This window comes from Halichoerus grypus, chromosome 11 (genome assembly GCF_964656455.1).
Source record: "Halichoerus grypus chromosome 11, mHalGry1.hap1.1, whole genome shotgun sequence".
Taxonomy (NCBI): Eukaryota; Metazoa; Chordata; class Mammalia; order Carnivora; family Phocidae; genus Halichoerus; species Halichoerus grypus.
This window is the reverse complement of record NC_135722.1, coordinates 34873062-34897458: the sequence shown is the minus strand read 5'-3', so window position 1 is coordinate 34897458 and position 24397 is coordinate 34873062. Positions and strand designations below refer to the sequence as shown.

The following is a 24397-nucleotide window of genomic DNA, read 5'->3' as shown; positions in this document are numbered from 1 at the left end:
ATACATGTAGTTTCGTTTTGGGTTTTTTGGGTTTTTGTTTTTTGTTTTTTTACCTCATTAATTCTCTGGAATATCTGCTTTATACCAGACAGTAATAGTTCCTGAGGATGCAGTGATGAATAACACAAATTCCTTTCCCTCATGGAGTCTACATTTAAGATCGGCACTGGCTGAAAGGTCAAACCAGACCGGTATAGGTCACAGTGCTTCCAGCTCTGCTCATAAACAATGACCAAAAAGTGCCTGAGCGTGAACTTCAGGGACACAGCCTTCCAAGGCATGCTCATGCTATTTTTATTGAAATTTTAATTTGAGATTAATTATGGATTCACACGCAGTTGTAATAAATAATACAGAGAGATCCTGTGCTCCCTTCACCCAGTTTCCTCCAGTGATAACATCTTGTAAAGCGATACTAAAACACCAAAACCAGGAATGTGACATTGATACAATCAATACACCGATCTTACTCAAATTTTACCAGTTGTACATGTGTTCATTTGTGTGTGTGTGTGTGTGTGCGCGCGCGCACGCGCATGAGTTTAGTTCTATGCAATTTTATCACACATGTAGGTTTCTGTATTCACCATCACAGTCAAGATGCAGTTTATAACAATACCCACTTCCCTTCCATACCCACTCCTGGGAACCATTAATCTGTTCGATGTGTCTATTGTTATTTCAAGATTGTTATACGAATGGAATCATACAGTATGTAACCTGTGGAATCCACTTTCTTTTTCTTTTTAAACTTAGCATAATTCCTTCAATATACATCTAAGTTGTTGCATTATCAACAGCTCATTCCTTCATATTGATGAATGTTGTTGAGTTTTTAGTATTCATCATAATTCATTTTGTCCTGAATATGCACATGAAGTATTCTGGATCAGAGACAGATTAACGTTATTCACTTAAAAATCAAATAGTGATGATGTGGATGCCACCCACCAATTCTTATTCTTGAGACAGCATGATAGAAGTCAGGTCGAAACTCCTATACATACAAACTTAAAGGTCTGTACCATTGGTGAAGAATGGAATAAAATAGATTTTTTCTGTGTATGTACAAGAGAAAGAGGTAGCTGGCTCCCCCTTTCCTCCCAAAAGGAGAGAGAAAAATCTTTCCTCCTTGGAGAGGGGACATAAAAGTCCCTGGTTTCTCCCTCTAGCTTTTGTAATGTAAATATATCTCTCCAAATGCAGAGAGATATGGTGTCTCTGACTTTTATGACCTAGAGATGCCTTCAAGATCCCCATCTTTATTTTCTTTTGAGATGTAAATGAATACCTCTGGAGTTAGGTAGGTCTCCCTGGGTTTCCCGCGCTATCTTGACAGTTGTAAATTAAGTTCTCATGGCTTGCTCAGCCCCAGATCTTACATTTTCAGCAAAATGTATTCAGAAAGCCCAACTCTGCAGGAACATAAAAATATTTTATCTACAACCCATAGTAGTATTCCATATTATTAACATTATTAACATTACTTCAATTTGTTTCACCAACTGAAGGATATTTGGGTTTCCCTTTTTTGGCTATTACAAATAAAGCTGTAATGTACCTTCATGGACAGGTTTTTATGTGAACATAAGTTTTTATTTCTCTGGTGTAAATGCCTCAGAGTACAATTGCTAGGTCATCTAATAATTGCATGTTTAGTTTTAGAAGAAACTGCCAAACTGTTTTCCAGAGTGGCTATACATTTTTATAAGATACTTTAACCACATGCAATGTAGACCACTGTCTCCAACCCATGCCTTATCACATGTTCCCCTCACGTTGGGGAGCGCTGGAGCAACTGTAGGGAATTTTGTGATCTCGCTAAGAGGAAAGTGAGTGAGAGATACTTTCAGATTGAGTTTAGGGAAATATAATTATGTGGCTCAAAATTATATGCAGAAATAGTGGTATTCCCAGCCCAGGGTAGGAATGGTTTCTAGGAATACCTTAACTGCTCTGTATCAACTCCACCGGTGATTTAAAATGAAGGTGCACAGTAGGAGCCTATTCTACCCACTGGAAGTATGTGTACAATAGAATAGAACTAAAGTCTGATGCATACATAGAGTCAAGAGTTAGTTTGTAGAAAGTTCTTCCAAATCTTGTATCTCATATATACTAAGACATTTTCTATAGACTTTCCTAAAATTATATGGCTGTAAATTTTTTGTCATATAATGAATTGAGAAGGTGAATTATGCTTTTAGAAGTATCAGTAATACAAAAACAAATTCAAATAAAACATGCAAGATAAGACACTATTTTTCTTTTATTATCTCTATAGGAAAATAATAAAATTTTACTCATACCAGGAGGCAATCAAAGGGCTTATAGACACTTACACAGTATAAAGGTATGTCAGGCAGATAATTAATGAAAGTATTATGTTTTATTTGTTTTCAGTGACTTGTGATACTAGCCTTTTCTAATTTGAAATCTGTTCTAAATTATTTTCTCTTTCTAATTGTGTATTAACTTGTATATCTCATTTTGTATTCATAATTGTCTATTCTCTTTCTTAAAAGAGCCCCAAATTGTATAAACTTTAGGCCTCACAAAACCTGAATCCATTCCTTCTTATAACATCCACGTTGTCAGGAATAAATAAATATCCAAATTTGACCCCAAAAATGGCCAACATTAAGTAGGCACACCAATTATTCCAGATTTACTTAATAATTACACAGGTGAGAGATGGGGACCTTAGCATCCCAACCTACTTCTGAGATTAGGTAAACACAGCCACTCCAAAAAATCTAGAGTGGGAATTCCTAAAGAAAGTTCATAAGTTTACAAGAAACAGTATTATTACTACTAGCACTGTTGTTATAAAATACTTTTAATTATTGGCATTTATTCTATTTTTTTAACTTTAAAGATTACTTTTATTTTTATTTAATTTAATTCTTTAAGAAACTCTCTGGAGTAGTAATAACAGGATATTATAATTAAATATTCATTTTACATGTGGGAAAAAGAATTTCAGCATGATTGGTTGACTTTCTGCCAGCCACCCCAGCCCCACCCTGCTCATGCTCTCTCTCTTGCTCTATCTCAAATAAACAAAATCTAAAAATATAAAAATAAATAAATAAATAAGAAGATAGAGGTTAAATGACTTGTTTAAGGTCAAACAACCTAGTGAGTTGCATAGATAGTATTTGAGTTCAGAAGTCCATGCTCTTATCCAATCCTATCTAAATTAGAGATGATACCGTGAGAACAAAACTTCGTGTTGTTTTTTTTTTAACATTTATTTATTTTAGAGCAAGAGAGCAGAGGTTAGGGAAGGGGCAAAGGGAGAGGGAGAGAGAGTCTCAAGCAGACTCCACACTGAGATCACAACCTGAGTCGAAACCAAGAGTCAGATGCTTAACTGGCACCCCAGAACATCCAGGCGCCCCAGAACAAAACTTTTAAATTGTCATTAGTGAAAGGTTTGACCTCAGTGGACATGTGTTACTTAATTTACTAGCCAAAAGGAATTACCCTATAATAAGGCCACTAGAATTTTAGAAGCTGAATTTGGGAGTATGCATAAGCTGGAGATCTCAAGCAGGTGGCTATCTATGGGTAAGAGATAATCATAAAATGTTGACATCTGCGTGTAAAACATCGTATCAGGCATTTCGTTGATCATCCAATTTGCAAAACCTGCCTGTATACTATATTTCCATCTTCCTTCATATTCCAAGATGTTTTCTAATAAGTGTTTATTGTGAAATTCTCAAATACATGTCTGGAAATAAGTTGCCTTTGATAAATGGCTGATGTTGATTTGTCTGTGACCTGATTTTTTTAAGCTATAGAATATTTCTATAGAATTTTTTTAAGCAGAAGGTTTCAAGGTGATTCCTGCTGCCAAACTGCTAGCAGCAGTAGGTTCTAACGTCTAACTTTAATTCCAAATCTTCATTAAAACCTCTGAGATTATCCCTTGTCCATTTGATCCCCTTTTCTAGAGTCTCATAGTAATTTTAATGTTGTGGCAACTCATATTTTTTAATTAAAGCATAGCTGGCACACCACGTTACATTAGTTATATAGTTTCTGTCGTACAACATAGTGATTTGACAATCCTATACATTATGCTATGCTCAGCACAGTGTAGCTGCTATCTGTCTGTGGTAACTCTTATTGGGCATTTTTATAGAGTTGACTTTGATTCAATGTCCCGTGAATAGGAGATTCTTGAGTATAAGAACCATATTCCATTAATCTCTCTATTCACAGCGCCCAGCACAGGGGAGAAGCTAAAAAAATATATTTATTTAACTAAATTATTGAAAATACCATCAAAATTGGTAATCATGAAGTCATTAGTGACAAAGAAATGATGGGGTGGTAGGCAAGGAAAAGTAGAAGTTTGGCACTATAATTTTAGAAGTTTAGAGAGTTTTCCCAGAACAACTGTGGAGAGAATTAACATTAGCACTATATAGTGCTCTCACTATAATTGGGAAAAATCACTGCTTTTTGATTCACTCTGACATTATTGTTATTAGAAGCTTGTGCTACTTCATCATTTAAAGCAATTAAATACCATTAAAGGTTCTGCCCTTTTGGTAGAACAAGTTCTTTTCAATGTTTCTATAATTTATCTTAAGCGTTCCACCAATACAGTTGGTGGGAGGGTATCCCCTTATTCTGGGATTTATTTACCTCAAGGCTGGAACATTTTGTTCAACTAAGAATTTTTACTGGGACTTTGTATCTCAGTGTCTTTTTATTCTTATTTTATACTATTCAACATTCAGGGCTCCCTTTTTTTTTTTCCTGAACCCATATGAACCCTTTATCTCTGATTTCTCTCAATTCCCTTTGACCTTTGCTTGAAAACCTACAAAACATTGGCCAGTTCTTTTCTTGCTACCGTCAGGCAAAATAACCAACATATACAAAATTCTCACTCTTTCCAGAAATTTCATCTAGAATCATGGCTCACTGAGAACCTGTTATCTACATTCCATGTAAGCAAAAGTATCTGCTTTACCAAATATTTCCCCAAAGCATAGTTTCTCCCATATTCTACCTTGTTCTGCATCACACACACATATTAAACACTTAAAAAAAGGCAAATATTTTAGTTCATTGTTAAAGTAGAATCCCATTCCGAAGTACTCAATTTTATACTACTCACTGTAATGCTAGATAAAATGATAAAATGTGAAATCACAGTGGCATTACACAGTAGATGATTATTTCTTACTCACATAAAGTCTAACATGGAAAACTGGATGCCCCTGATTTGCAGGTGACTATTCTTTCTGTCATAATTTATGGAACCGTATATTTTTCTACCCTGTGGCTCTGCCATCCTCAACACGTGAGTTTCAAAGGTATAGTGTCCACCTATATCAAGAGAAAGTGGGAAGAATGTGGAGGGTCACATGTGAGTTCTTTATGAACCAGGCTTGGAAGTGCCTACACATTTCCATTCACGTACAGTTGGTTAGATCTCGGGGCACCTGGCTGGCTCAGTCAGTAGAGCATGCAACTCTTGATCTCAGGGTTTTGAGTTTGAGCCCCATGTTGGGTGTAGAGATTACTTAAAAATAAAAAATCTTTTAAAAAATTGGTTAGATCTCAGTCACATAGTTCCACTATTTGGAAGGCTGAACGAAGAAAGAATGGTATTTGGGGAATTCATGGTCATCTCTGTTGTGGTAATGCATAATTAAACTACTTATTTGTGTGCTATTAAATAAATACAACATTACTTAATATCAAAATGGTGATTAATAAGCTGAAACAATCACAGCAGATCCTTGGAGGAGGTGGTATTTGAGCTGTGACTTTGAAGGTAGGTATGGGGGTGCCTGGGTGGCTCAGTGGGTTAAGTGTCTGCCTTTGGCTCAGGTCATGATCTCAGGGTCCTGGGATTGAGCCCAGCATCAGGCTCCCTGCTTAACAGGGCGTCTGCTTCTCCCTCTGCCTCTGCTCCTCTCCACACCCCCCTGCCCCGGGCTTGTGCTCTCTCTCTCAAATAAGTTAAGTAAGTAAGTAAGTAAGTAAGTAAATAAATAAATAAATAAATAAAATCTAAAAAAAAAAATAAAAGTAGGCATGAATGGAAGTAATGGGGAAGGTACAGCCATAGTAGGGGTATGAGATAGGGCTGAAAGTAAGTTACTTTTCTCTTCTGAGGGTAATATTATCTTGCCCTGCCTGCCTCACAAATTTATAGATATGAGATCTTTGACCTATTGCCTTGGTAATTTGTCTTACAAAGAAGGACAATATTATTTGGGAATTATGGCTATGTTTTCAGAGAGCAAAAAGAAGTATCCCAGTCTTTGTGACCCACTGTTCAACTAGTTTACAAGTATAAAATAAGAAAAATGTGGTAGAGAAGAATTATTGTATCAAAGTATTGGGCAATTTTAGATACTGAACCTTGGCTTTTGTATTCAAAGAAGAGTTTTGCCACCATATTAATTAATGAATTTTGGAAGGCAGATTATATCAAACAAGTATATAAGCAAGTTCTCACTCTGTTTCCAATAGGAATCACCCTGTAGTCTTCATTGAAGAATAAAGCTTTGGGATCTTGCCTAACTTCTGTTTTTGGCCATTGACAGGGATCTTTTTACTAGTACCGTCTACTTCTGATAGCTTCACCCTGAGAGTAGGAGCTCATTCTTGTTAGTTCTTATTTACATTCTGGAAATTGGTCAGAATTTTACAACATCAAAGGGCACAGGAGAATGTCTATTCTAATCTATTCATGTTATACACAAGGATAATTGAAAACAAAGATGTTCAATGAGTTACTCAAGGTCATTTAGGCCATTACTGGAATAGTTTCCAATTTTAGAACTCTTGCCAATATATGCTGTATTTAAAAAATCACTTCTTTCTCCAGTTTTGTTTTTTATGCCTGATTTTCCCATCACTCAAACTTTTCTACTCAAAAGTAAACTGCCTTTGTTAGCCTGGCAATGTCTTTTCTCTTTAAATTTTAAAGTGGACAGTTTTGATGCCAAGTAGTGTCATAATTCTAAAAATTTATTATTACTGACTCTGTCTCAGTTTTCATATAGAGAAGAATTGTCATTATTAGAGAGTTGATGCAAAATTTCGTTTTTGAGGTAAATTTTGATAGAAAATAGGTATTCAACATTTCCTGCTGATTAATTTATGAACTGTTTGGTTAATAGAAATACTCTACAACTCAGGGACAAAACATCAATAATTTATTCTTACATATGCGTCTGTAGGTCAGCTCATTCTGCCGAGCTAGGCTAGGCTCAGGATGTGCTTGGCTCAAAGTAGTAGGTCAGTTCTATGTCTTCTGTATATGTCTTATACTTAGACCAGCAGCTGCCTGAAGCATGTTCTTAGAATAAAAGTCAGGAGAACAAGACCAATAGTGCAGTATATTTCAAGCCTCTGCTCACATGTCTCTGTTAATGCCCCCTTGGGCAAATCTCATCATATAGCGAAATCCTGTATCTCAGGAGTGGGGAGGTCTAGTCTGCTAACATGAAGTCATAGCAAATGCATAGATGTATAATTCCTTGTTTTCTGTCACTGATGAAATTGTAACACTCAATAAAGAACTGCCATAAGCTAGTCTTACTACATACACTTAGCTAGTGGAATCTACACTGCATACTTTACATATCTGTTATCAGAGATGGACTTACTATGCTCCTACACACGCCAAACTTCCATGCGTGCACTATGTTCTACCATCTCTCCCTCTATTCAAGGACACTGCTGTAGTCATCTTACCATCACTGTCCTATATCATTAGATCCTAACTATTGGGTCATGCCCATCTGAAATCAAGCATATGCCTTAAAAAAAGAAAAATTCTTCTTTGATCCAGCTTTCTCCACCAGATACTATCCTTTGCTCCCTTTTAAAATTCTTCCAAAAAACTTGTCTTTACTGATTTTTTTTTCAATTTTTCTCCTCCCAATCTCTCATAAGCCTATTTTTGTCATAATTTTATGCTCACCACTCTACCAGAACTTATCTTGTCAATGTCACCAATGACTTCAATTGTGTTTTAAATTGATGTTTTATTATCAACTTTCATCTAATTTGTCCCAAAAGAAAATTTGACATAATTGATAATTGCTTCCTCTTGACAACCTTTTAAAATTTGATTTCCACAATTTAACATTCTTTTGGTTTTACTTCTACCTAACCACTTGCTCCTTCCCAGTTCTTTTTGCTATATAATTCCCTTTTACATCCAACCTGTTATTGGTGGGATCCCAAGGACTAAACCCTTGGTTCCACTTTCTTCTCTATATATTTTCTCTTTTTTGTGATCTCATTAAGTCTTGTGTTTCTGATACCGTCTGTATGAAAACATTCTCAAATTTATATTTCTTATCTAGACCTCTTTCCTGAACTCCAAATTAGTAGATGGGGAGAATTTACTATGTCTTTTTTGATTAGAAAGAATTGTATTTACAGGTGATATGTGGAAACTCAACAGCCATATTGTAACCATGGGGTGAGCTAGACTGACATACTGAAAGTGGAAGAGAAGAAACATGGAAAGAACCTAGACCTTCATGGCATTGCTGGGCCTAAGCAACCCAGGGGCTGATCTTCCTCAGGACTTCTTGTTAGGCAAGATGGCTAGTGTTCTGTACAGTTTAGGGCAAGTCAGAGTTTAGTGTTTTTCAGATAAAAATATCCTAAATTATGCATAACTCTAAGTCAGGGCTCTGCGGTCTATGGGCATGGACCAAATCCAGCAACACTCATTCATTTGCTTTTTGTCTATGGTTGCTTTTACACTACAATGACTGAGTTGAGTAGTTGTGACAGAGACCATATGACCTACAAACCTGAAAATGTTCACTATTTGACCCTTTATAGAAAAAGTTTACCAACACCTCTTGGACATGGATAGAGCTAAAATGTATTAAAATGGAAATACGTATTTAAGTCACTGTTTGTATTATTTTATCTGTTAACATTAGCCACAGTGTAGCTACTGCCTGATTATAATTTCCACCCAACATTCTGGTCTCAAGTGGTCTAACTGTAGAATACTAGCTTGCTCTGCAGCAAGTCATTTGATTAATGAACTATGATTTCATATCCTTTATTAAATACCATATTTGTCTGTAGGGCCCATGTAATGAGCTATATCCAAAGGCCCTCCTATTAGCATGAGTGCTGATTGTGAATTTAACAGTAAAGGCAGGAAGGCAGGAAGATGAGAAGGATATTAATCATAAGTAAATGAAGACTATTAGATTTTCCTGCTGGGAATCAGGTATTAGATACTTTAGTGACTATAATGACCACTTTTCAACTGTAGGGGAAAAGGCTGAACATCAGTAGATCTCATATGTATAGGTCTGATGGCTGATAGGAAGAATGATTAAGGATCAATAATATGACTAAATGTGTGTGTGTGTGTGCATGTGTGTGTACATGTGTTCGTGTGTGTGAGTGTATCATTTGGTATATGCATGTGTCTTCCAGGCATATATCCAAACATACAGAAGAGGGACTGAAAGAATATGCCCAAGTTTGTATAACACTGTATGTCTGGGTGGGTGAGATTTGGGAGCATTTCTTAGTTTCTTTTTGTTGTTGTTCAGTCTATACTTGTATTTTCTATAATGTAAATTGCTTGGTAATATGCAAAAGTAGAATTTATTTAAATAAAAACTTATTATTAGTGGGTTGTTGATTCTCCAAACATGCAAATAGGTAAGTCTAGTAGACTGTATCTTCAAAAATGGTTGGCTTGATTCGTCTCCCCCTCCGATTATACACAAACAATGGATCATGGAACACTACATCAAAAACTAATGATGTAATGTATGGTGATTAACATTATAATAAAAAAATTTTAAAAAATGGATGGCTTGATATCACTCAACTCACTCTCTTCTTACCATGTAACTTTAACAATCCTTCCATAAGGAGGTAATATCTGCGTCCCTTCTGATGAGTAGGGGCAGATTTGTGATGCACAACTAAAGCTATATGTCTTATCAGTCTAAGCCATTAAAGTTATCACAGCTTCCCCTTGGTTCTTTTGGGACATTCTTAAAATTTAGCCAGGATTGTAGGAGAAATCTTCAGGTGACTTGTAGAGATGCCTACATGAAGAGAAGACAACAGCTTGCACTATTATTATCAGTCATGTGAGTGAGCCATTTTGAAAGTGGGTGCCTCCTCCCCAGTAACCTGGGTTTTTTTGTTGTTGTTAGTTTTTTGTTTTTTGGGTTTTTTTAAAAAATCTTATTCCCCCATTCGTATTAAATCCTCAGATTCAAATCTTAAAAAAAAGAAAAATGGATCTCTCAGCCCCAGATGTGCTCTCTACTTGATGTCACAGAAATGAACTATCTTCATTGAGATCAGACCAAATTGCGGGCTTATGAGCAAAATAAATTATTGTTGTTATTTCAGGCACTCAGTTTTTGGATAGTTTATTAGACATCAGAACAGTCAGCATAATATGGTAATTAAAAGCTTAGACATTGGAGTGAAACAGACCTAGATATCAATCCTGGCTCTACCATTTACTATGGTGACATTGGACGAGTTTCCTAACTACTCTGGTTCTCAAGTTTCTCTTCTATAAAATGGGCATGATAATAACATTTCTCTTGTAGTGAACATCAGTAATACACATAAACTACAGAGTGATGATTCAATAAAGTATAACTGCTATTTTATTACTGCTGCTTTTACTAGTGTCCTATAAGACACATGGACGCTGAATAGTAGGACATTTATGCATTTGGCTGTGGTAACTCTAATTCTTACTATTAACCTACTCAGTAGGGTGATCTCTAGAAAAAAAATCCTGCCTCAAAATGTACTTTATGTACTCTCAAAATTGGCCAAGCAATTGTTCTGGTAGGTCGCTTGAAGCTCTAGAATCCTCGCTTCTACATATTTTCCTAGTTTTATAAAAAGAAGAGAGTGACAACTCTCAAAGAAGATGATTAAAGTTGAGAAGTAATGAATCTACAAATGACTGTGGATCAGTGACCAAACAGAAAAACTCCATATACAGAGATTTAAGAATTCACATCACAGTATTTCTTCTCCCCCAACCCTTTGATAGTATTAATTCCCTATTCCCGAACTCCCCATGGACACACAAAAACATCAACAGCCTACATAAAGACAATGGTGATTAAAGTGGCCAATTCTAACACAAACAATTTGAATCACTCCACAAGATGACACTCATACTGGGTGTTAGGTTCTCTTGTGAAAGAAATTGCAAGGTTTTATATGGTTGTAGAATAACCAGAAATATGATTTATGTTTTCCAGCTTCCATAGCTGACTTCAATGATCTTGTAACAGGCATGAAAAAGGCAAAATGCTGTACTGCTATTTGAACGAAGCCATCACCAAGGCCTCATGGAAAATGCAAAGTAAGTAACCACAAAGGCTCCTATTTTGAATGAACTCGTGGAAATTTTATATGTGAAAATAGTATTAAAATTGTAAAATACATCACTGTGGGTGTGTTAGAAAACAGCTGGTCGTGTTCTTCCCCTTCCCACATTTCTACATTATTCCATATGCTGTGAGAACTACACACACACACACACACACACACACGCTTGTTATCAGAATTTTATTTTGTTCTTGTTGTTATGTTTAAGAGTTTTCCAAAATAATCTCAAATCTCTTGAATCCATCTGGAACATTATCTGGAATACCAATATATTACAAATATATTAGACTGAACCATATAAAATTTCCATTACTTATGTAAAAATTGCCAAATACCAATAATTTCATGGTGTTGACTACTAGATAACAATGTGGTTGGGGATAGAAATAAAGTGGGGAAGGGACATGCATTGGTTCTTAAATAGTGAACAAGATCCAAGTAGACTATTGGTGGGGAAGTCCTTCTAGGGACCAGCACACCCTGTTTGCACAAAGACTATTCAGAATGGAACAAGTCAGTTGCCCCACCCCTGGTGTTCCCAATGACAGAGGCAAAAGTTAACCATCTTTGCTAGGCAAAGATGTCCATATTCCAAGAGAGAAGATGACAAGATACTTATCAGTAGCTGCTTTAATTACTTTTATTAATTCCGATCCACTTGTGATCAGTCTGGGTACTTGATAGAATAGTGTCAAGTCATTGAGCTCATATTCTTCACAAATAATATTTGTATTCTCTTGACATTTGGTTTATTGAAGGAGACAGTATAGTCTGTTGCCTTATTCCAGTCAAGTTATCCACCACAATTTCCAAGGTATAAAATGTGCTCAAGCATGATATAAGGCTAGTCACTAAGCAACCAAATCAACAATAGAATCACAGACAGAGAATATATTGCAGTAATTCTATGCTGTATTAAATATAAATGATGACAAGCCTTAGATTCCAGGTCTGACAATGGTAGGCAATGAGGAAATCTGCCAGAAGAAAGAAGAATACTATGTTGATAATATTGCCATGTAGAATGGAAGTAGGTGGTTTGAAGTCGGAAGAAACTTCGTACATATGTATTTATATTTTATGTCTTCCACTTAGTGTATTACCACTGAAAGAACAAATCAGCAATAGAATATTTTAAAACCTAATTGAAGATGAATCTTGAATCCCCACGTTTTGACTTTTAGCTTTACCAATACAAGTAATCTTGGATTATAGAATGGACAAGGCACATTTATTTTTCTGAGTATTTTTGCAAGACATATGATGCATTTATTCAGAAGATCAATTTTTTCCCAAAACATTTCTGAATTTATGATATTGAGAAGTCCCCCAAGTGTATATTCTTGTTCATCTCAAAATAAGGCAAAAAAAAAAAAAGTTTGTTTTAAGCTAGATGCGTTGAAGTTCCCATGGGGAAAATGAAAAATAAAATAAGCAGTGCAATCTGGGCTTCCTTACCTTATTAATAAATAAAGTCATAATAGTTTGCTTATAAACAAGATTCTACGACTGCATAAGTGATGTCAAATTAGAAAATAGTTACATTTATTCAGATAAACAGTGACTTTTTTTTAAAGTAAGCTTTATGCCCAACATGGGGCTTAAACTCGTGACCCCGAGAGATCAAGAGTTGTATGCTCTACTGACTGAGCCAAACAGGCACCCCCAGATAAACAGTGACTTGGACAATTACCACAGTAAATTTACTAATGATTTTCAGAGGTTAAGTAGTCTATCAACTTGAAGAAATAAAAATCAACAACCATAAAATCTTATATAATCTGGGAAAATATGTTGAACCATGCTTGTTTCTAGGGATAAATTCTACTTGACCATTTTGTTTGATTCTTTCAATGTGCTGTTGAATTTAATTTGCTAGTATTTTGTTGAGAATTTTTGCACCTATATTCATCAGGGATAGTGGCCTGTGGTTTTATTTTCTTATAAGATCTTCATCTGGCTTTGGTACTGAGGTAATGCCAGCCTCATGAAATGAGTTTATGAGTTTTCCTTCCTCTTCTATTTTTGGGAGAGTTTGAGCAGAATTCTCCCTAATGTTTGACAGAATTCACCAGTGAAGTCGTCTGTTTCTCAGCCTTTTTTTTGGTGAGTGGTTTTTGATTACTGATTCAATCTCCTTACTTGTTATTGGTCTGTTCAGATTTTTTTATTTCTTCACGTTTCTGTCTTGGGTTGTATGTTTCCAGGAGTTCATCCGTTTCTTCTGGGTTGTCCACTTTGTTGGTGTGTAATTGTTCCACCTTCTCATGATCCTTTGTATTTCCATTATATCAAGTGTGTCTACTGTATCAGGCTGCTTTCTAGCAGTGGCACAGCTGCAGAGGCCTGGGCTGGCTGCCAGTAAGGGTCCTGGTCTGGGAGTGGGGTAGCAGAAGGGACTGAGGCAGGTGGCAACAGCAAAGACAAGTACCTGCAGGGCAAAGACTAGTGAAATCTGCAGGGAAATGGGTTTCTTCCCTGGTGAAAGCTGCTGGGATTGTTTGCAGAGCAGGTCACTGGGAACAGAGGTAGCTCCCACTGTGTGGCTGATACCAGTAGCCCCTGTTTTTCTTTCTTATTCCCAAGATTCTATACATCTGAGGTTGGTTGGTCTCTGGGTGGGGTGAAATTGAAGCAGGTCCTTTGTGGGGTGCTCTAAAAGGTTGGAGAACTTGATTGTTCACTCTGCTCTCCCTTTCCTGCTGAGAACAACTCTTTCTAGCTGGAGAGTTCCCTTTGGCATTGAACAATGCTTGTTTCAGGGATGAGATAATGTAGGCAAGTGAACCTGTTTTTCTTTTCCATCTTATGCAGTTACTCTCAAGTTTTTGTTTTCCTGTGTTGCTGAAGTTCTTAAATGGACTACACAGCTCTTCTAGAACTGTTTCTGTTCATAGATTGCTATTTAATTGTTGATCATTGTGGGGAGATGGAGGCTGGGATCTCCTACTCCACCATCTTGGTGACATTAGAAATTGATTTCTTTTATTCATTGTTTCATTTAAAAATATTTAGTGAATGTCACATATGTATATGGTACTGTGATAAAATGAAGCTTTAGTCTAGGAATTACTTGGGTTTAAGGTCCTGACCCAACTCATCTTTGACTCTTCCAGCCCTTGAATAATATAAGGAAAAAGTAAAAGGAAACATACAGGGGTCTGGAGGTGGAAAGAGAATAAAAGAGGAGAAAGGTAGTAAGGGAAAGGAGCAAAAGGAGGATGAGAGGGCAGAAATGTTCCTTGGTATTTAGAAAAATGGTTTGTGTCAAAAAAAAAAAAAAAAAAAGACATGATCTCCAAGGCCACTTTTTTGCTCACTACACATGTAATCCTTGGCCTTATTTCCCTCATTTGAATTATGGGGATAATATCCACTTCTTTCTTATGTGGATTAAATGAGATCATTACTACAAAGTGTCTGGCACAAAATCAACACTCAATACATAATAGCTGTTACCTAGTTAGATATATCTTAGGAGTCAACTCTCTTCAGACATTTCTTAATCCAAAATCCTTGATGATACTGTGTGAGGGGGAATCAAGACCAAAACAATCAAGTCTGAGGAAACGGTAAAATTAAGTGAATTCACTATTAGAAGATCAAAATAAGTCACCCACATTACAGAGATAGAATAATAAACTCTAAAAGAGTAAGCAACAATGCCAATAAGACAGAATCTACTAAAGGAATCAAAAGAAAAACAAGTAGGGCCATGAGTGTCAAAACCAAGTAAAGTAAGGAAGACTCGAATACATAAGGGTCTGAAAATTTGTCTTTCCTTCCATTCCATATTGCTCAAACTCTCATTCCATTAGAACTCTGGGTCCTATTTTGACTACGTTTGTTTAAAAGGATGAAGTGAGGGGTGACTGGGTGGCACAGTTGGTTAATCGTTGGACTCTTGTTTTTGGCTCAGGTCGTGATCTCAGAATTATGAGATCGAACCCCATGTCGGGCACCATGCTCAGTGAAGCATCTGGTTAAGACTCTTTCCTTATCCCTCTGCCCCTCTCCCCACATCTCTCAAATAAATAAATGAATAATTAAAAAAATAAAATAAAATGAAAATAAGGAGCACCTGGGTGGCTCAGTCAGTTAAGTATTTGACTCTTGGTTTCAGCTCAGGTTGTGAGATCAGATCTTGGGATCCCTGGCATCAGGCTCCATGCTCAGCAGGGAGTCCTCTTGAGTTTCTCTCTCCCTCTCCCTCTGCCCCTCTCCACTCTGTTTGCATGCTATCTCTAAAATAAATGAATGAATCTTTGAAAAAAAAAATAAAATAAAAAAATAAAAATAAAAGGATGAAGTGAAACTGGAAAACTTTAGGAATGAATGATAGCAATGGAAATAAAACCTTACAAAGAAATGATAGAAACAATTTACATCATTTGACTTAGCAAATAGCATTTTACGAAGTGATACAATTAGTACTCAAGATAATTAACTTCACTTTTTTTTCCCTAAACATCAAAGTATTTATTTTCCAAGTCCATGAAAAAACAGAAATAAAAAAGAGGAAGAAAAGAAGTGGGATGGAGAAAGGTCAAATTAAAACAAGAATTTCAGTTAAAACTAAGAAAGAACTAGATACATAATCAAACATGGGAGGAAGTGGCCTGAGGGGTTTTGTTTGGGATTTATTACTTTTGTAGCCTTTAGCATGTTTACAAAGAAACTACTGTTTGTCTTAGACTATTTATATAAATGCTTTCGAAGGTGGGAAGCTATAATAATGAATCTCTTATTTTGTGCTTAATAATTTAATAAATCACTCAATCATCTCAAATTCACTAATCATGGAAGAAACAAGTAACTGTGTGCTGTAGAAAGAGTTGTGTGGTATAATAGCTATGAAACTAGAGGAGAAATTAAAATCCTAATTAACATGATTATGTGCAACTGCCAGACAATGATAGTAGCTAATATTTTTGAGTACCTATCCCTGTCAAGAATTACGGTAAGCCCTTTAATGCATTTTTTAATTCACTCTCACAAAAAATTTGAGTCAGCCTGTATTAGTATTGCCATTTTACAAATGTAAAAGAGTTTTAAAGAACGGAACACAGACAATAAATATGAGCTGGGATGTAGGCCCAAGTCCAAGCCTAGAGCCAAGGTCTTAACATTAAATCATGCTGTGTTAGCCTAAGCCAGGGGTACTAGCTTTGATATCCCTTCAAGGCCAAGACTAGTGTAAGAGAAGAATGGCCATTTGCAACATGGAACAGAAACTAGTATAATTTGTTACTTCTTTTAAAATAATCAGCCTGGGAGGAGTTAAGATGGCAGAGGAGTAGGGGGACACTAAATTCATCTGGTCCCTGGAGTTCAGCTAGATAATTATCAAATGTTTCTGAACACCTGCAAAATCAATCAGAGATCTGAGAAAAAGAAATGCTGCAATTCTACAAATAGAAAAGTGACCACTCTTTGGAAGGTAGGAGGTGTAGAGACTTGAATCAGGGGCTGTATATTGGAGGATATATATATGAGGTGAGGGAGCCTGCTTAAGGAGACTACTGCAAAGTATTATCAGCAGTGGAGTGCAAAATGGAACTTTTAGAAGTCTGCTACAGTGGGAGATGTCCCTGGCTTAAAGGTGCTCAGATGGCAAAGTGGGGTGGAATCCCAAGTGGGACAGTGTGGTCTCAGGATCCCCAGGGTCACAAGAAGAGCAGGGGTTCCTGAGTGCAGCAGAGTTCCCAGGCATCGAAGCAGGGAAGTCAGCTGAACAGCGAGTTTAGGCGCCAGTTTTCTGCTCTGTGTTGCCATAAACTGCAAACCGCTGCATGATTGTGCAACCATTCTCTGGGCAGAGGCCCAGCAAAAGACAGAAGCATGGCAAGACCACCTTCCCTCCCCCAGGAGGAACAGCATGAGTCCTAAAGCAGCAGAATACACATTCTTCTTGAGTGTACATGGAACATTCTCCAGAATAGATCACATACTGGGTCACAAATTACGTATCAACAGGTACCAAAGATTGAGATTATTCCATGCATATATTTAGACAACAGTGCTTTAAAACTTGAAGTCAACTACAAGAAAAAATTTTGAAGGACAACAAATATATAAAGGTTAAAGAGCTTCCTACTAAAGAATGAATGGGTCAACCAGGAAATTAAAGAAAAATGTTTAAAAATACATGGAAACAAATGAAAATGAAAACATTGAAACATTGGGATGCAGCAAAGGCGGTCCTAAGAGGGAAGTCTATAGCTGTACAGGCCTTTCTTAAGAAATAAGAAAGGTCTCAAATACACAACCTAACATTACACCTAAAGGAGCTGGAAAAAGAACAGCAAATAAAGCCTAAACCCAGCAGGAGAAAAGAAATAATAAAGATAGAGCAGAAATCAATGAAATAGAAACCAAAAGAACAGTAGAATAGATCAATGAAACTAGGAGCTTGTTCTTTTAAAGAATTAATAAGATCGATAAACCCCTAGCCAGACTTACCAAAAGAAAAGAGAAAGGACCCAAATAAATAAAATCATGAATAAAAGAGGAGAGATCACAACCAAAGAAATACAAACAATTATAAGGACAAATTATAAGCAATTATAAGGCAACAAATTAGGCAATGTGAAAGAAATGGATGCATTCCTACAAACATATAAACTACCAAAACTGAAACAGGAAGAAACAGGAAACCTGAACAAACCAATAATCAGCAAAGAAATTTAAAGCAGTAATGAAAGATCTCCCAACAAACAAGAGTCCAGGGCCAGATGGCCTCTCAGCAGAATTTTTATACCAAACATTTAAAGAAGAATTAATACTTATTCATCTGAAGCTGTTTCAAAAAAATAGAAAAGGAAGGAAAACTTCCAAACTCATTCTGTGAGACTAGCATTACCTTGATCCCAAAACCAGACAAAGACCCCACCAAAAATGAAAATTACAAACCAATATCCCTAATGAAAATGGATGCAAAAATTCTCACTATAAGATACTAGCTAATAGGATTCAATAGTATGTTAAAAGGATTATTCACCAGGACCAAGTGGGATTTATTCCTGTGCTGTAAGGGTGGTTAAATATGCACAAATCAATCAGTGTGATATACCACATTAATAAAAGAAAGGACAAGAACCATATGATCCTCTCAATAGATGCAGAAAAAGCATTTGACAAAATACAGCATCCTTTCTCCATTAAAACTCTCCACAGTGTAGGGATAGAAGGAACATACCTCAATATCATAAAAGCCATCTATGAAAAACCCACAGCAAATATCATCCTCAATGAGGAAAAACTGAGAGCTTTTCACCTAAAGTCAGGAACACGACAGGGATGCCCACTCTTACCACTGTTGTTCAGCATAGTATTGCAAGTCCTAGCCTCAGCAATCAGACAACAAAAAGAAATAAACGGCATCCAAATCAGCAAAGAAGAAATCAAATTTTCACTCTTCACAGACGACCTGATACTCTATGTAGAAAACCCAAAAGACTCCACAAAAAAAATTGCTAGAACTGGTACAGGAATTCAGCAAAGTGATGGGATATAAAATCAATGCGAAGAAGTCAGTTGCATTTCTGTACACTAACAATGAGGCAGAAGAAAGAGAAATCAAGGAATAGATCCCATTTACAATTGTACCAAAAAGCATAAGATACCTAGGAATAAACCTAACCAAAGAAGTAAAGGATCTGTACTATGAAAACTCTAGAACACTTATGAAAGAAATTGAGGAAGACAAAAAGAAATGGGAAAACATTCCATGCTCATGGATTGGGAGAATAAATATTGGTAAATGTCTATACTAGCCCAAGCAATCTACACATTCAATACAATCCCTACCAAAATACCACCAGCATTTTTCACAGAGCTGGAACAAACAATCCTGAAATTTGTATGGAACCAGAAAAGACCCTGAATAGCCAAAGGAATGTTGAAAAAGAAAATCAAAACTGGTAGCATCACAATTCTGGACTTCAAGCTCTATTACATAGCTGTAATCATCAAGACAGTATGGTACTAGCACAAAAATAGACACATAGATCAACGGAACAGAATAGAGAACCCAGAAATGGACCCTCACCTCTATGGTCTACTAATCTTCGACAAAGCAGGAAAGAATATCCAACGGAAAAAAAGACAGTCTCTTCAACAAATGGTGTTGGGAAAATTGGATGGTCACATGCAGAAGAATGAAACTTCTGGAGGGGTGGTGGGTGGGGGGATGGGGTAACTGGGTGATGGGCATTAAGGAGGGCACTGGATGTAATGAGCACTGAGTGTTATATGCAACTGATGGATCGCTAAATTCTACCTCTGAAACTAACATAAAAAAATGAAAAAACAAATAACCAGGCCTTTTCCTCAGGAATCCATGTCATGCTCTAAGATGACAAACTTGGAAATATTGAGGATCTTATTTCATTTTCACCCACCTATCTTGTTATGGTGCTCTTTGTTATTTACAAATTAATTGGAAATGCAACAACAAATAGAATAGTCTGTGGCTTAAGTACTCATCAAAATTTTTAAAAATATGTCTGCTAGCTAAGTCTCAGCATTCTCAAATACAGTTAACCTCCATGTAGTTAAGATGAAATTTTTCCACACAAAAAAAATAGAACCTATTCTTTTACTTATAGAAAGAGAAAAAAGAAAAAAAAAAGCATTGTATGTATTATCAAGTTTGAGAAGTAGAACCTATTCTTTTACTTATAGAGAGAGGAAAAAAGAAAAAAAACATTGTATGTATTATCAAGTTTGAGAAGCAGCATATTTTTTTTATCTTAAGATAAAGGGGAGTTTTGTGTGTGTGTGTGTGTGTGAGAGAGAGATAGGGATCTCTTTATTTTTAAAAAAAAATTTTATGCTTTTTTTTCTTTCCAACTTTTTATTTAAATTCCAGTAAGTTAACATACAGTATAGAATTTAGTGATCCAGTACTTCCACACAACACCCGGTGCTCATCAAAAGAGGTACAGCCCTTAATCCCCATCACCTATTTCACCCATCCCTCCACCCACCTCTCCCTTGGTAACCACCACTTTGTTCTCTATGGTTGAGAGTCTGTTTCTTTGTTTTCCTGTCTGTTTTCCCCCCTTATGTTCATTTGTTTCATTTCTTAAATTCCACATATGAGTGAAATCATATGGTGTTTGTCTTTTTCTGGCTGACTTATTTTGCTTAGCATTATACTCTTTAACTCCAACCACATCATTGCAAATGGCAAGATTTCATTCGTTTGATGGCTGAGTAATATTCCATTGTATATATATATATATATATATATATACCACCTCTTCTTTATCCATTCATCAGTTGATGGACACTTGGGCTCTTTCCATATCTTGCCTATTGTTGATAATGCTGCTATAAACATCGGGGTGCATGTATCCCTTCAAATCAGTCTTTTTGTATCCTTTGGGTAAATCCCTAGTAGTGCAATTGCTGGATTGTTGGGTAGTTCTATTTTTAACTTTTTGAGGAACCTCCATACTGTTTTCCAGAGTGGCTGCACCAGTTTACATTGAGGGGAGTTATTTTTTTCACTGAATTATTAAACCTCATTCAGAACTACCAAGTCTAAATCTGAATGGTCAAACACACAGGCTATTCTCATCTGAGATCTCTGGCCTGAATCGTACACCAAGCTGCTTCACAGTTCCATGCTGAATGTTTTACTTATATTTTTTTTCATGGCAACATTTTCATATTTGAAGAATTTTTTCCCATGTGATGATGAACTGTGAAGATAAAATGAACTTTTTGTAGTTTATTCATTGTCAAGTTTAGAACCAGAGTTCTCCCTTCCCATGCCACATAGACAGTTCCATTTTTCCTTAAAAAGTAAAAAAAAAGAACCCCACTGTCAGCAAAGGCAAAGCAAGACTCCAATGAGTTTTCAGAATTAAGTCTAGTATACTTTTCCAAAAGGAAAAAAAAATGCTCTGAGTTAAATCTGATTAGTATTTAAGTTACTATGTATTCGATAATACATTGAAAGAGACAAGCAAATGGTAAGGTTTGGATTAATAAATACAATCAATACAGACACTGTACTTTTTAACTTTATTTATTTATTTACTTGCTTACTTATTTGAGAGAACGGGGGAGGGGCAGAGGAGAGGGAGAGAACCACCCCCACCCCCCAGCAGACTCTCTGCTGAGGGTAGAGCCCAACTCGGGGCTCTATCCCAGGACCCTGAGATCATGACCTGAGCTGAAATCAAGAGTCAGATGCTTAACCAACTGAGCCACCCATCCACCCCTAATTTTATTTTTTAATTACATAAGTATATGTATTTAAGGTATACAATATCACGATTTGCTGTATGTATATGAAATGATTACTACAGTCAAGCTAATTACCATATCATTTCACATGATTACTATGTTTTATGAGCGCATCTGAAATTTACTCTTAGCAAATTTCTAGTATCTAATACAGTATGATTAACTATAATCATTGTGCAATACATTAGCTCTCTAGACTTATTCACCAATACTGATAATGACTTAAACTGTAATAACAAAGAGAAAAATAAAGATGCTAGAATAATGATTTGAAAAAATTATTCTGTTTATTACATGATAGTTTCTTTTCATGAGTAAAAATTGCTAGATGCTCTATTTAAGCAGAGAAATCAAAATGAACTGATGTGGCTGGAACATCTCTTATTGCTTCTCTATCATGGCCTTCAGGATCAGTGGTGACTCTCCCATGTTTCATCCCAGGGCTATTTCATGTCACGTAGGAACATACATTTCCTTTATCCAATGGTGCAAATTCACATAGACTTTCCCACTTACTACTCCTGTCCTCTCTCACAGAATAGATGTTGTGACTTAAATCGGAATAGTAGTCCTGGAAATGGACTCTTAGAGGTAATTTGGAAGAAATAGAAGCACATCATTCTGACAAGAACCCTGGGGTTTTTATAGACAATTGGATTCAATCTTTAGAACTTGGTGAAATTAGTAGAAGTCACAGAAGCTCAGCAGTTGCTATACTAGCATGAGTTTTTATTTTGGGTTTTTTTTTTAAAGGGAATTTCTTTTATTTTTTTAAAGATTTTATTTATTTATTTGAGAGAGAGAGTGAGTGAGAGAGAGAGCACAGAGCCCCAGGTGGGGGTAGGGCAGAGGCAGAGAGAGAGGAAGAAGCAGGCTCCCCGCTGAGCAGGAAACCCGATGTGGGGCTCGATCCCAGGACCATGGGATCATGACCTGAGCTGAAGGCAGGTGCTTAACCCAATGAGCCACCCAGGCACCCCAGGTTTTGTTTTTTTAAGGAAGAATTCCATCATCTAAATAAGTAGTGAATGTTTGACTATTTTGAACATCATAATAGAAATGCAACATCTAGAAATCTCTTTCTGTGTTAAAAGACTTTTCAAATCTCTGAAAATTATGTTAGGAATCACTACTACAAAATGGGATCACATGAATTTATGTTTATGCCATGCCATTAATCAAAGAAAGGCACATTCTACATCTTCTAATCTGCAGTTCTGTAAGCAAAGCGCAGGGATGGGTGCTCTAATTTGAGTGGATGGGGCTACACTTGTTTTTCCATTCTAATGGCCTACATTCGACATTTCTAGAAATTCTAATACTAACATTTGGATGCAGAGCCTTCATTCTCTGCTCATTGTTCAGTACTGTTAATAGTCACAGTATAGAGACAGATCTATTGAAATGATAATTTGAATGTTAATGTAGTTTAGAAACATGGGAAGATCATTTTGGAATTTTGAGGGGAAAATGTGTTAAACATCTTATTTGAGTGTAGAATGATACTCTTACGTTTTCTGCTGTCAATAAACAAAAAAATCCAGCCACTAACATACTACTAAATTTTAAAATGTCTTTATTTTGGGGCGCCTGGGTAGCACAATTAGTTGAGCGTCTGACTCTCGGTTTCAGCTCAGGTCGTGATGTCAGGGTCCTGAGATCAAGCCCCACATTGCTTCAGATTCTCTCTCCCTCTGCCCCTCCCTCTTGTGCTCTATTTCTCTCTCTCTCTCTCTCTCAAATAAATAAATAAATCTTAAAAAAAAAATAAATGTCTTTATTTTGATACAGCTTGCATGCTGATGTTTTCAAATGATGTATATTAGTAGTTTTGATTGTGCACAACATTTTTTTCAGTGTCAGTGTTCAATTTTTATTAACGGGAAGGAATGTGATATTAGAATAATAGCATCTACTATTACCCTCAGAAAATTCCAGGATATGCTTGCTATGTTTTCTGCTGAAACTAAATTTTTTTTTTAAAGATTTTATTTATTTGAGAGAGAGAATGAGAGAGAGAGAGCATGAGAGGGGGAGGGTCAGAGGGAGAAGCAGACTCCCTGCTGAACAGGGAGTCCAATGCGGGACTCGATCCCAGGACTCCAGGATCATGACCTGAGCCGAAGGCAGTGGCTTAACCAACTGAGCCACCCAGGCGCCCTGAAACTAAATTTAATTTAGATGCTTTATCAATACATTTCCTGTTTCAGGTATTATATCGCAGGTAACATTTTTTTTATTTTCATTGAGGTACAGAAAAATAAGGTATGTGAGTAGAGGTAACATTATTTATAAAAATATCAGTAGACCTACTGTAGAAGACCTAGACTTAATGCCTACCACTAATAGATTGTGCCTTTCTACTTTTGTGAACTTCAAGGTCCCAGAAAGTTCCAAAACTTAATGATTAAGACTTGAGAGAACATGTAAACGTATATAATACTACAGATTTTTTCAATGTCAGATTGACATCAAATGAAAGCCAGTAGGAGAACCAAAGTCCTACAGACCTCAGTACCATTCCAGTTATGTACAGTTTAAGTGGTAAGTTGTTAAACAATTGAATAATTTTCTAAGTTTATATATAAAATTAGTCAAAGATTTATTCATGTCAGAGGCATCTGTTTAAATATTTATACTATAGAAAATACTGTCAGATCCTTAAAAATTGCAAATAGTCAGTAAACAAATATTTATTGGAGTCTTGTTATGTGAAGGATGTTTCTATAGC

The 24397-nt window shown here is 36.2% G+C and overlaps 1 pseudogene across 1 annotated transcript in view; it reads left to right on the top strand.

The window, feature by feature from the left end:
- The window catches only part of LOC118551433 (ribonucleoside-diphosphate reductase subunit M2 pseudogene), a 258417-nt pseudogene that overhangs the window by 201664 nt on the left and 32356 nt on the right, over positions 1-24397 (top strand). The window contains exon 5 of the transcript XR_013442386.1: positions 11277-11380. The product of XR_013442386.1 is annotated as a ribonucleoside-diphosphate reductase subunit M2 pseudogene (transcript). The remainder of the gene's footprint in view (positions 1-11276; positions 11381-24397) is intronic.